At 42.8% G+C, this 11,638-nt stretch overlaps 1 pseudogene; it reads right to left on the bottom strand.

Moving 5' to 3' along the window:
* Positions 1-7,035: 7,035 nt before the first annotated feature.
* Positions 7,036-8,268, bottom strand: LOC129651278 (dnaJ homolog subfamily A member 2-like; annotated as a pseudogene).
* Positions 8,269-11,638: the final 3,370 nt, after the last annotated feature.

The following is an 11,638-nucleotide window of genomic DNA, read 5'->3' as shown; positions in this document are numbered from 1 at the left end:
CTTTACTCTTTCTTTTCCTCCAGCCCTCTTATACATAGTTCTCTGAAAAACAGGATCCTAGTTTGAATTTAACTTAATCAGTACAAAATACTTATTGCTTTTACATCTTCTGCATTGGCCAGGGGCTGAGCTGGTCCCAATCTCAGATTTCTCCCTTGGAAAACAAGAAAAGACAGGATTCTCTCTCTTTTCTCTCTCCCCAGAATTCTCAAGTTTAGTTTTCAGTCTTATTTTTGGTGACAAGTGTAAATGTTTGTTCAGTTGCTGAGACATAACTCAGATTCTTCTCTGGGGTCAGGAGTCCTCTTCCATCCTCTCCTTTCAACTGAGGCAGGGCTCCAGACATAGATAGTTTTTTTGAATCAGAGTGGGTCTCACTCAGCACCCTTTCTGCCTCTTTCCATTTCAGCCTGGAAATGAGAGCTGTTTCCTGAATCATAGGGTCCATTTTCTCTTGAGGTCCGAAGCTCTTGATTGGGAAAGGAGAGAGAAAAGCTCATGGGTCCCTAATATGTGTGAATAGTAATCTTTCTATGTAGACTTTCCTTTCCTCCCAACACACACACACACACACACACACACACACACACACACACACACACTTCTGCAAACTTAATGAAGGGTTTTTAAGGTTTAAAGGATTGTAAAGGCAAAAGGGAGAGGTGTTTTTGTTCAGACCTCTGGCTGCTGCTAAGTCACTTCAGTAGTGTCCGACTCTGTGCGACCCCATAGACGGCAGCCCACCAGGCTCCCCAGTCCCTGGTATTCTTCAGGCAAGAACACTGGAGTGGGTTGCCATTTCCTTCTCCAGTGCATGAAGTGAAACATGAAAGTGAAGTCGCTCAGTTGTGTCTGACTCTCAGCGACCCCATGGACTGCAGCCTTTCAGGCTCCTCCGTCCATGGGATTTTCCAGGCAAGAGTACTGGAGTGGGGTGCCATTGCCTTCTCCGAGACCTCTGGCAGATGTTGCCAAATTCAGACTTAAATTGAAGAAAGTAGGGAAAACCACTAGACCATTCAGTTATGATCGAAATCAAATCACGTACAATTATACAGTGGAAGTGAGAAATGGATTCAAGGGATTAGATCTGATAGACAGAGTCCCTGAAGAACTATGGATGGAGGTTCATGACATTGTACAGGAGACAGGGAGCAAGACCATCCCCAAGAAAAAGAAATGAAAAAAAGCAAAATGGCTGTCTGAGGAGGCCTTACAAATAACTGTGAAAAGAAGTAAAAAGCAAAGGAGAAAAGGAAAGATATACCCATTTGAATGGAGAGTTCCAAAGAATAGCAAGGAGAGATAAGAAAGCCTTCCTCAGTGATCAGTGCAAAGAAATAGAGGAAAACAATAGAATGGGAAAGACTAGAGGTCTCTTCAAGAAAACTAGAGATATCAAGGGAACATTTCATGCAAAGATGGGCTCAATAAAGGACAGAAATGGTAGGAACCTAACAGAAGAAGAAAATACTAAGAAAAGGTGGCAAGAATACACAGAAGAACTATACAAAAAAAAAAGATCATCACGACCCAGATAATCATGATGGAATGATCACTCACCCAGACATCCTGGAATACGAAGTCAAGTGGGCCTTAGGAAGCATCACTACTAACAAAGCTAGTGGAGGTGATGGAATTCCAGTTGAGCTATTTCAAATGTTGAAAGATGATGCTGTGAAAGTGCTGCACTCAATATGCCAGCAAATTTGGACAACTCAGCAGTGGCCACAGGACTGAAAAAGGTCAGTTTTCATTCCAATCCCAAAGAAAGGCAATGTCAAAGAATGCTCAAACTACCGCACAATTGCACTCATCTCACACGCTAGTAAAGTAATGCTCAAAAATCTCCAAGTCAGGCTTCAATAGTACATGAACCGTGAACTTCCAGATGTTCAAGCTGGAATTAGAAAAGGCAGAGGAACCAGAGATCAAATTGCCAACATCTGTTGGATCATTGAAAAAGCAAGAGCATTCCAGAAAAACATCTACTTCTGCTTTATTGACTATGCCAAAACCTTTGACTGTGTGGATCACCACAAACTGTGGAAAATTCTGAAAGAGATGGGAATACCAGACCACCTGACGTGCCTCTTGAGAAATCTGTATGCATGTCAGGAAGCAATAGTTAGAACTGGACATGGAGCAAAAGACTGGTTCCAAATAGGGAAAGGAGTACGTCAAGGCTGTGTACTGTCACCCTGCTTATTTAACTTATATGCAGAGTACATCATGAGAAATGCTGGGCTGGATGATGCACAAGCTGGAATCAAGATTGCTGGGAGAAATATCAATAAGCTCAGATATGCAGATGACACCACCCTTATGGCAGAAAGCGAAGAAGAACTAAAGAGCCTCTTGTTGAAAGTGAAAGAGGAGAGTGAAAAAGTTGGCTTAAAACTCAACATTCAGAAAACTAAGATCATGGCACCTTGTCCCATCACTTCATGGCAAATAGATGTGGAAACAGTGACAGACTATTTTTTTGGGCTCCAAAATCACTGCAGATGGTGACTGCCATGAAATTAAAAGATGCTTACCAACCTAGACAGCATATTAAAAAGCAAAGACACTACTTTGCCAACAAAGGTCCATCTAGTCAAAGCTATGGTTTTTCCAGTAGTCATGTATGGATGGGAGAGTTGGATTTTAAAGAAAGCTGAGCACAGAAGAATTGATGCCTTTGAACTGTGGTGTTGGAGAAGACTCTTGAGAGTCCCTGGGACTGCAAGGAGATCCAACCAGTCCATCCTAAAGGAAATCAGTCCTGAATATTCATTGGCAGGACTGATGCTGAAGCTGAAACTCCAATACTTTGGCCACCTGATGTGAAGAACTGACTCATTTGAAAAGACCCTGATGCTGGGAAAAATTGAAGGCAAGAGAAGAAGGGGACAACAGAGAATGAGATGGTTAGATGGCATCACCGACTCTATGGACATGAGTTTGAATAAGCTCCGGGAGTTGGTGATGTACCGGGAGGCCTGGAGTGCTGCAGTCCATGGGGTTGCAGAGTCAGACATGACTGAGCCACTGAACTGAACTGGCAGATGTAGAGAGAAACACCTTCCCAATAATGAGATACCATTAACTACTAACCCAGCTTTCAAATCAACATTGCCTTTGGATATTTTGATGACCATCTAGCTGCTTCTTAGCTCATAGAGAGAGATGGAATCTGTTCCCTTCTCTCTCTCCCCACATACTTCCTGAACATAATCCAAGAGTCTTTTGTTTCTCCTTAGGTGAGTAAGTTTCCCAAGATGTATCACTGCTGAAGCTGAAAACTGCTGGGAATTCCTTGCTTATTTCAACCTCACTGATGTCCATCTGAGAAAGACTTAGAGAATGAAAGTGGGACAAATAAAAGTGGGCAAAAGCACAACAAAAAGCTTGGATATGGAAGGAATGTAAAGACTTTATCCTTTATACCCTCATTCAATCTTTACTACCATATTCTGGAGTTGGCACCACTTGCAATGGGGAGATCACAATTTATAAGGGAGATTCCCCTGATTTTGAACTGCTTTATATACTAGAAAATACTCCTTTATATGGAATAGGAGTTTGTCTCCTTAGGACTTGCATGTTACTCCTTTGCTGCCTTCTGGAGGCAACCCACAGCTCTTAATTGCTTTTCCACAGGCTTTGTCTCCAAATATTTGAAGGGAGCTGTCATGTATACCCCTCGAGTAATATACATTTCCAGTTCCTTAATTTGTTTCTCCTAAGACCTGCTTTCCAGATCTTTCCTCATCCTGCTCTTTCTTCCTTAGTTAATATTTTCTACAAAACAAAGTATCTAGAATTGAGCAGAAAATATAAAGTGTGATTAGACCAGGTCTAAGTAGAGTGGAAATTTATATCCCTCGATCTGGGCACTATATTTCTGTTGGTACAGATAGGTAGCTTGAGCAGGGAAAGACAATGAAGTAGGCTGGTGAGAAATGGGAGGAATCCTTTCTCTCTTTCAAACTGTGTCCATCTACTTGACCTCTAGGGCTGCATTAGTCACTGATACTATGATCCAGACAAATCCCCAAGGTTGGTGAGGAAGTGGCCAGATTGGTAGCCATTGTGGGGAACAAACATTTGCTGAGCTGAGTCTGTGTAATTTGTGAGAAGAGAAAGGAGCATTAGAGTAGAGAAACAATGTGGAAGGTGAGAAGGAGCAGCCCTCTTATCTCAAGAGAAGGAAGTGCATATTTACCTGGGCTAAGACAGCTTCTCCCGTTCTGCTGTCCAGGTAACGCTACTTCTTTGGCAATGCTTTTTCCCTACTTCCCTTCTTGGCGGCAGCTGTTATTATTTTTGTTATCGTTGTTGTTATTGACATTTATATAACACTTGGCTATTAGCCTTTACATCTCATCACATCTCTGGGAGGTTAGTATGATCATTGTTCTCACATATGAAGAGCCCAAGGCTCAGAGAAAATAAGTAATGTACCCAAGATCACATATCTGAAAAGCAACATATCATTTCCTTTTTCTGCCTCTGACCCTCTAGAATTTATATGTAAGTCCACATATCTGGATGCAATGCATTTAGGATGTCAGCCTGTCTTCCACCTCATCCTACTCTTAACCCTGCCTTAGCTCTCAGACCACCAGTTGTTGTTAACAGAGTCTGAAGTCACTGCTTTTTTCCTGTAGAAGAAGACAAATCAAGCAGACTACCCCAATATTCAAGATGACCAGGTTTAACTAGGGAGTGTGTGTGTGCATATATACGTGTGGGTGTAACCCTTAAAGATCAAGAATTCCTGCAAATAGAGTCCAAGTCACATATTGGTTGACTCCTGGATTCTATGAAAACCCCTATGGTCCAGGGCTTGTCCATTATGGGAGGTTTTGCTTCAGGAATCTTCCACTTAGGGGGGGTGTCTTCTCCAAGTTTGAAAATATGTAGGCACTTTGAGCGTAATTGACCTTGATGTTGAAGGGTTCAGGTTTGGCATATTACAGCAAGCCTGAGGGGAAGGGGGCTATTAACATGAATTTGGGAAAAGGTTCTCATTGAGAACCCATTACGATGGGTATATGAATGTTATGACTTCCTAGGTACTAGGAGTTGTGATACAGGGATGGATAAGAAGTGGAGGTTTTCAGCTTTTTTGCCCAGGTATCTGCTTTCACGTGAATCAGCCTCCCCCTACACCTCTCCTGTCCCTCCCCCACTCAATTGGAGATCCTGATCATGGTAGACATATAGATCAGAGCTTTGAAGCCTTTGAGTAATAAGCAGATCAAAAATCTCCAACTCCTTCCACCTGTGAGCCTCCTGGCACTGGCCAACTGAGTCAGGCTCAAGGCAGCCAGAAAGGCAGAAGCCTAGAGGCCATGAGGAGCTTCCCCTCCTGTAGCTCAGTCCTGATCCTGGGGACTAACAGAGTGGTTCTGACAGCAGAATTAACATGATGGGAAGTCTAGGGTGAGACAGGAAGAGGAGAGAGAAGGGACACAGTTGGATTAGGGTCTGGCATCTACTCTCCTGCTTTATGCAAATGTTGCTTTAGCCCCAGAGAAGCCACATTCCAGGACTAGTTTGATGTTTATTTAAAAATACACAGAATTTGCAAGCCATCTGGAAAAGGCTCTGAAGAGGCTCCTGATAAGGGCATCTCACCATATCCCAGCAGCAGGGCAGTAAATCTAGAACATGCAGAAACATCAAAAAAAGCCCTTCCTTGATCAGATGTTGTAAAGAATTTGCCAAGTGTGCAGATAAGGAGATCACTAGAGAGAGTGCATGTGTGAGTCCTTCAGAGAAAGCCCATTTATTTTCTCCGCCTCTGTTACCTTCTGCTGTCTAGCCAAGCGAGGCCTGCACAACAAGGGGAGGTGGGTGAGCACTGGCTGTGAGGCTATGCAGCCCAAGTCACATATGGCCTCTCTTCCCCAGGTGCCCCGCAACACAGGAGGGTCTCTGCCTTTCCTTATCAGTTTTGAAATACGAGGCACAGAGACTCAATGGCTGCCAAGGGAAAAGGCTATCACAGAGCAAATACCTGAAGGGGAGAGACATATTTGAGAAAGAACAGATAACATTTTCAACATATTTAGAGATCCCAGCCCTCGTCCATCTTCAGTATCCCTTCACCTGAGCTTTTACCAATAAGATGTGTCAAACAAATTAAACTGTTCAGGGGAAGGCATCTTACCAGTCCTTTTTTCTTGTGTTGAAGCTGGCCTGGAGACAACCATGCTGAAATAATGGGTCTTGGTAATTTCACAAGCTAAGGGACTCCAAGCATGCCATATTGTTTTTCTTTTTTCTTTAATAAAACCAACTGCTTTTTATTATTCAATTCCAGAAACCTTTCACAAGATGGTACAAAAAAGAAAGAAAAAGAAACACACCCCTGCCTAAAACTTTACAACCACAACTCAGCTAATGATATTTTTTCCATTGTTCCCAGTAAGCTCCAAACCCATTGTGTGCAAAGCCCATTTTTCCATGCATCTAAATGATAGATACAGGCTATGATATTCTTTATTTTATTTGTAGCAGCCTGGAGAAGGAAATGGCAACCCACTCCAGTGTTCCTTCCTGGAGAATCCCAGGGACGGCGGAGCCTGGTGGGCTGCCGTCTCTGGGGTCGCACAGAGTCGGACACGACTGAAGCTACTTAGCAGCAGCATGCAGGTGCAGCCAAACACAAAGCTTCAGGACAAACTGTATAGAAACGTTACAATGTGGGATTTGAATTTAAAATATGAAACACAAAATCTACACAAAACTGATAACAATCAAGCACAGATATCAGGACTGAAATTTATAATCCATGTGTGAAAGGAAGTCTTGTTTCCTTTCAAGTTTTTTATTCTGCTATAGAACAGTCGAGATGAAGATGTAAAGCTTTGTGGTTAGTTTAAATTATATACTCTGTAGGTATTATACCAATTTAAAAAGTTACACATAGACCAACAGATGTCCATCAGCTCATCTGGGTTGACCAGATGCTCCAGCTGGACTGCAGAAAACAAACCAGACCAATGTGGAAAGAAAATCCACCTGTGCAATTTGCAGAGTTTACTGATGGGCACATTGCACTCCTGATCCATGATGGCTACTGCTTTCTTCATCAGAGCTATATCATTATAGGCGTCACACCTCTGACCACCTCCTGAGCCCTGAGTGCTATCAAATTCTTGAAGCTCTACCTCCTCGGTGTCTCCAATAATATTTGGAACTTCTGGTCTAGATGGCAGAAGATCTAATTCAGAAAGCTTGTCTAGGTCGATACAGTTGTTTTCAGGAAACTGCACATCAAACTTTATGTAAAGATCATCTTTTTCAAAGGGATTATGATATTGTGGCATTCCTTCACCTTGAACTATAAGACCACATCTGGTTTGATTACTTTGCCAGGGGGGTATTTTACCACAATCTGATGTCCATCAAGGTGCTTAAATGTGAACTGAAATCTACACAGAGCTTCAACAAGTCCTATCTTTTATGTCATATGCAAATCATTCCCATCTCTCTGGAACACCTCATGTTCTTTTTCTTGTAGCAAAAGAACAACATCTCCTGGGTCCACTCCTGGGACCTGGTCTGCTTCCCCAGTAAATGTAATTCTCTGTCCATGTTTCATGCCTTTGTCAATGTGGTCTTCAAGAATCTTGACTTCTTTAATCACCTTCTTCCCTTCACATTTTTTACAGTGGTCCTTTTCATTAATTACCTCTCTTTCTCCGTTACAGTCAGAACACACAGACTGCCTCTGCTGTACCATTCCTGGAGCCAGCTGTTTGATCATGATTTGTACACCTCGACCCCGACCAGCACTACCCTTCTGAATAGCTCCAGACTTCTCACCTTGGCCACTGCGTGCACCACAGAGTGCATTCTTGCTAAGTTGCCCGTTTGGTTGTCTTGCCATTACACGGGTCTTTTAAAAATACTTTGAGCGGATGCATCATGTCTTCTCCTCTTCTTCTGCCATTTTGACTTATGCTCTGATTGACCATGAAGCCAAATAAGCCTCTACCAAAAATGTGAGAGAAAATATCATCCATGCCACCACTTCCACCACTACCCTCCCGAAGACCTTGTTCTCCATATCTGTCATATAGTTCCCGCTTCTCAGGATTTGATAGTACTTCATATGAAAAACTTATTTCTTTGAATCTGTCACCAGCATTTGGACTTATAAGGATAGTATTCTTTGTCTAACTTTCTATATGCCTTCTTCAGTTCGTTCTCGCTGGCGCCACACGGGACGCCCTGGATGTACAGTTTCGTGTTGGCCATGTTCGCCATGGCGGCCGGCCCGGCAGCGCACAGGCAAGAAGGCGGAGAAGCAGGAGGAGCGAAGCCGGGCCCTAAGCAGCGGCGGCGGCGGTGTGGGCTGAGACAGCGAGCAGGCATGCCATATTTTACCTTCTTTGCAGATAGTCACACTCAACCCCTTGACCAACGGGAGTATCAATTTTTGCCGAAATCATTAAATAGTAGTGATGGGGGAATTACAGTTCTTTCTTTCTCTCAACAGTTCTTTATTAAAACTACTAGAGACGAAAACAGGATTAAAACTGAATAACCCATTGAAAGGCAGAGTTCCAAAAAATAGCAAGGAGAGATAAGAAAGCCTTCCTCAGTGATCAGTGCAAAGAAATAGAGGAAAACAATAGAATGGGAAGGACTAGAGATCTCTTCAAGAAAATTAGAGATACCAAGGGAACATTTCATGCAAAGATGGGCTCAATAAAGAACAGAAATGGTAGGGACCTAACAGAAGCAGAAGATATTAAGAAGAATGTGTGGCAGGAATACACAGAAGAACTATACATAAAAGATCATCACGACCCAGATAATCACGATGGTGTGATCACTCACCTAGAGCCAGACATCCTGGAATAAGAAGTCAAGTGGGCCTTAGGAAGCATCACTATGAACAAAGCTAGAGTAGGTGATTGAATTCCAGTTGAGCTATTTCAAATCCTAAAAGATGATGCTGTGAAAGTGCTGTACCCAATATGCCAGCAAATTTGGACAACTCAGCAGTGGCCACAGGACTGGAAAAGGTCAGTTTTCATTCCAATCCCAAAGAAAGGCAATGCCAAAGAATGCTCAAACTATCAAACAATTGCACTCATTTCACACGCTAGTAAAGTAATACTCAAAATTCTCCAAGTTAGGCTTCAACAGTATGTGAACCATGAACTTGGAGATGTTCAAGCTGGAATTACAAAAGGCAGAGGAACCAGAGATCAAATTGCCAACATCTGCTGGATCATCAAAAAAGCAAGAGCATTCCAGAAAAACATCTACTTCTGCTTTATTGACTACGCCAAAGCCTTTGACTGTGTGGATCACCACAAACCGTGGAAAATTCTGAAAGAGATGGGAATACCAGACCACCTGACGTGCCTCTTGAGAAATCTGTGTGCATGTCAGGAAGCAACAGTTAGAACTGGACATGGAACAAAAGACTGGTTCCAAATAGGGAAAGGAGTACATCAAGGCTATATATTTAACATATGCTTATTAACCCTGCTTATTTAACTTATATGCAGAATACATCGTGAGAAACACTCGGCTGGATGAAGCACAAGCTGGAATCAAGATTGCTGGGAGAGATATCAATAACCTCAGATATGCAGATGACACCACCCTTTTGGCAGAAAGCAAAGAAGAACTAAAGACCCTCTTGATGACAGTGAAAGAAGAACATGAAAAGTTGGCTTAAAACTCAATATTCAGAAAACTAAGATCACGGAATCTTGTCCCATCATTTCATGGCAAATAGATGGGGAAACAGTGGAAAGAGTGACAGACTTTATTTTTTGGGGCTCCAAAATCACTGCAGATGGTGATTGCAGCCATGAAATTAAAAGCTGCTTCCTCCTTGGAAGAAAAGTTGTGACCAATCTAGACAGCATATTAAAAAGCAGAGACATTACTTTGCCAACAAAGGTCCATCTAGTCAAAGCTATGGTTTTTCCAGTAGTCATGTATGGATGTGAGAGTTGGACTATAAAGAAAGCTGAGTGCCAAAGAATTGATGCTTTTGAACTGTGGTGTTGGAGAAGACTCTTGAGCGTCCCTTGGACTTCAAGGAGATCCAACCAGTCCATCCTAAAGGAGATCAGTCCTGAGTGTTCATTGGAGGGACTGATGTTGAAGCTGAAACGCCAATACTTTGGCCACCTGATGTGAAGAACTGACTCATTTGAAAAGACCCTGATGCTGGGAAAGATTGAGGGCAGGAGGAGAAGGGGACGACAGAGGATGAGATGGCTGGATGGCATCACCGACTTGATGGACATGAGTTTGAGCAAGCTCTGGGAGATGGTGAAGGACAGGGAAGCCTGACATGTTGCAGTCCATGGAGTCACAAGAGTTGGACTGAGCGACTGAACTGACTGAACCCATATTAGGATCATGATTGTTGCTCAGTCACTCAGTCATGTCCGACTTTTTGCGATCCCGTGGACTGTAGCTCGCCAGGCCTCCCTGTCCACCACCAACTCCTGGAGTTTACCCAAACGCATGTCCATCGAGTCAGTGATGCCATCCAACCATCTCATCCTCCTGCCATCAATCTTTCCCAGCATCAGAGTCTTTTCAAATGAGTCAGTTCTTTGCATCATGTGGCCAAAGTATTGGCATTTCAGCTTCAACATCAGTCCCTCCAATGAACACTCAGGACTCATCTCCTTTAGGATGGACTGGTTGGATCTCCTTGAAGTCCAAGGGACTCTCAAGAGTCTTCTCCAACACCACAGTTCAAAAACATCAATAACAAAGTAATATCTCTGTTTTTTAACATGCTGTCTAGATTGGTCATAGCTTTTCTTCCAAGGAGGAAGCATCTTTTAATTTCATGGCTGCAGTCACCATCTGCAGTGATTTTGGAGCCCCCCAAAATAAAGTCTGTCACTGTTTCCACTGTTTCCCCATATATTTGCCTTGAAGTGATGGGACTGGATGCCATGATCTTAGTTTTCTCAATGTTGAGTTTTAAGCCAGCTTTTTCACTCTCCTCTTTCACCTTCATCAAGATGCTCTTTAGTTCCTATTAGCTTTCTGTCCTAATGGTGGTGTCATCTGCGTATCTGAGGTTATTGATATTTTGCCCGGCAATTTTGATTCCACCTTGTGCTTCATCCAGCCCGGCATTTTGCTTGATGTACTCTTCATGTAAGTTAAATAAGCAGGGTGCCAATATACAGTCTTGACATAGTCCTTTCCTGATTTTGAAACAGTCCATTTTTCCATGTCCGGTTCTAACTGTTGCTTCTTGACCTGCATACAGGTTTCACAGGGATCATGCTAGAGTTCTTTTATAGGTCAAGTTAAGGCTTCATGAGCCTCTTCAGCTCTCACTTTCATCTTTCCCATCATCAGCACTGCTTGTTAGCTAAAGAAATGGAGGGAAAAGGAATTTCAATTAATTGGAGGCAACATTAAAGGAATCCAAGAGTGCTCCACACATGACAGGCTTGCAGAGAGGGTTCTGATGGGAGATCCACGACAAGCCAAACAAAAGGAGTGAGGAGGAGGTGGGGTGTATTCTGAGGAATTAATAATCTGAAATGTACTACCAGGAAGAGACTAATTCCAGATTTCTACAGCTTCAAATTCTCTTAAAATAGAAGGATAGCTGGGAGGCAAGAAAATTCTTAAG

The sequence above is a fragment of the Bubalus kerabau genome, chromosome 4 (assembly GCF_029407905.1).
Source record: "Bubalus kerabau isolate K-KA32 ecotype Philippines breed swamp buffalo chromosome 4, PCC_UOA_SB_1v2, whole genome shotgun sequence".
NCBI lineage: Eukaryota > Metazoa > Chordata > Mammalia > Artiodactyla > Bovidae > Bubalus > Bubalus kerabau.
The sequence above is the reverse complement of the archived record's forward strand: the minus strand, read 5'-3'. Positions and strand labels throughout refer to the sequence as shown.